General features: G+C 34.1%; 1 pseudogene; it reads right to left on the bottom strand.

The window, feature by feature from the left end:
* Positions 1-1,955: 1,955 nt before the first annotated feature.
* LOC138824489 (U6 spliceosomal RNA) lies at positions 1,956-2,055 on the bottom strand (annotated as a pseudogene).
* Between the last annotated feature and the right edge of the window lie 322 nt (positions 2,056-2,377).

Below are 2,377 nucleotides of genomic sequence, written 5' to 3'. Positions count from 1 at the left end.
CAGAGGCATGGATTTGTGGCTAGGTAGGTCCTTGCACATCTCTCTGTTCCTCTCTCTCTTACATGGTTCTCATAGATAATATGATTGCTCCATAATTATCCTAATATATTTTGCTTTCATATTTTTGGTTCATCATTTCACTTTCTGCTCTGCCATTTCCCAAATCATTTATGTAGAAGGCATTATTTCATATTTTCTCATTCCTAGAATAAGCTGCACATGAAGACACCACTGGTCCTCATTTTAAGTCTGTACCATTGAATACGGAGGAACATCTTTCCTGTGCTCTCCATCAGCTCCCTACTCTCGTTAGAATAATTTAGAATAGTAAAAAATGGAAAAAGATAAAATAAATCATGGTGAAAAAAGATGCAGAAAATTCACCGGATATTTCTGAGCAGTTCAACCAACATGAACTATTAGGGAAATACATGGACACCTCATTTTCACTGGCACTCAAAGTCTCTGGTTAGGCAATTCTGATAAAGATGAGAAACAAGATGAAAAAATGAGAAATGGTATCAATTGCAATAAAAAATAGAGAAGGATCCAAGCAAATTTCTTTTTTGTGCTGCCGAAAATAATCGGCTTACTACAGTGTGGAAACTACTTTCCAAAAGGGCCACTCATGTGAATACAAGGGATGACGATGAATATACACCTCTTCATCAGGAAGTCTACAGTGGACACTTAGACATTGTCCTTGAGTTGGTGGCTCAAGCGGCACACACAATAACTGTAGATGGATGGACACATCTGCACAGTGCATATAAGTGGAATAATAACAGAGTGGCTTCTTTCTTACTTCATCATGATGCAGATTCCAATGCCCAAACTAAAGGCCTCTTGACCCACTTGAATCTTGCTGCTGGAAATTAAGATAGCAAAAATTCATTTGATCTCCTTCTGTTGAAACATTACATAAAACCATGTCTGAAGAACAATTTGGAAGAAACTGCATTTGATATTGCTAAAAAGATAAGTATGTATCACTACCTCTTTGAAGTTGTGGAAGACTGTACAAATTGTTCTACTAAGTCCTAATGATTCAATTACTTTTCTTAAATTTCAAAAATGCCATTCCATCTTTTGTGTCCATACAAAATATTTTCACAATCCAAATAGCAATAACTTATTGTAAAAATTCATGGATTCTGTGGAATTCTTTCAAGTGAATTGCCTGCCTTTGATGTCAAAATGTATTCAAGAGTTTTTGTGTATATCTATAATGATTTCTTCAGAGTTTGTGACTTTTTAATCAGAAATAATTTTAACTTATCTATTGAAATTTATAAAGAAACTAAAGATATTTCTCGTGCTTGTCTGAAAAAGTATATTTTAAAATATTCTATAGTCTATGTTTGTATAGTGTCCATAATGTATTTTATTCTCTCCTAGATATAATACTTTGAATTCTATGCTACTTTATAATATACAGCTTCATTAATGTGTCTTTTCAGATTTCATTCCATATAGAAATAGTTTAAGATTCCTTTGTTTCCTAGGTCCTTATAGTATTATATTACTTTGGGATAGAACGAAAATGTTGTCTAATTTCAAAAGTTTTATAAAGGTTATGCTATGTAAAGGCCTTTCTTTTTTTTGGTGGTGGTGGGGGGGTGTCCGGTCGTGGACCTGAACTCTGGGCTTGGGCGCTGTCCCTTAGCTCTTAAGCTCAAGGCTAGTGCTCTACCACTTGAGCCACAATGCCAATTCCGGCTTTTTTCTTTTTGCTTATGTGGTGCTGAGGAATCGAACTCAGGGCCACAGGCATGCAAGGCAAGCGCTCTACCAATCAGCCACCTTCCCAGCCCCATATAAAGGCCTTTCTAAGGTCAAGATTTAATACACTGATGTCAAACTAACTTTTAATTATATGAATTACATGTATTTTTACACTTGTAATTTTGTAATCAATTTTAAATGTTTTTTTCATTTCTTGCATCTGAAGAATGAAAAATTTGGAATACTTCACAAATTTTAATATCATCTTTGTGCAAGTGCCATGTTAATCTCTGTATTGTTTTAATTTGGGTATACATACTGCTGAAGCATGTATTATCCTCTAAATTAAATAGTTAATGATGCAATCTTTATACAGGCTTATATCCTTGGGTGCCTATTTGGTACAAGGAAACGTTAATGTTTCTAACAGTGCTATTGATCTTATATTCCTGAAATTCTGTGAATAGTGGAAAAATTATATTGTTCAGTCTATTGCTCACATTTGCAATTTTTTTGTCAATTACTATTTTAAATATTTTCCATTTTGGATTTGATTGCACTTTCAAGTGTTTATAGCTAGGTCCAAAGGTGATGGCTGTTGCAAGTAGTAATTTATCCAAATGAGTTAGTTCTGTGGAGCTATTTGATTCAA

The sequence above is a fragment of the Dipodomys merriami genome, unplaced genomic scaffold (genome assembly GCF_024711535.1).
Source record: "Dipodomys merriami isolate MVZ:Mamm:240054 unplaced genomic scaffold, mDipMer1.0.p SCAF_1297, whole genome shotgun sequence".
In the NCBI taxonomy this organism is placed as follows: domain Eukaryota; kingdom Metazoa; phylum Chordata; class Mammalia; order Rodentia; family Heteromyidae; genus Dipodomys; species Dipodomys merriami.
The sequence above is the reverse complement of the archived record's forward strand: the minus strand, read 5'-3'. Positions and strand labels throughout refer to the sequence as shown.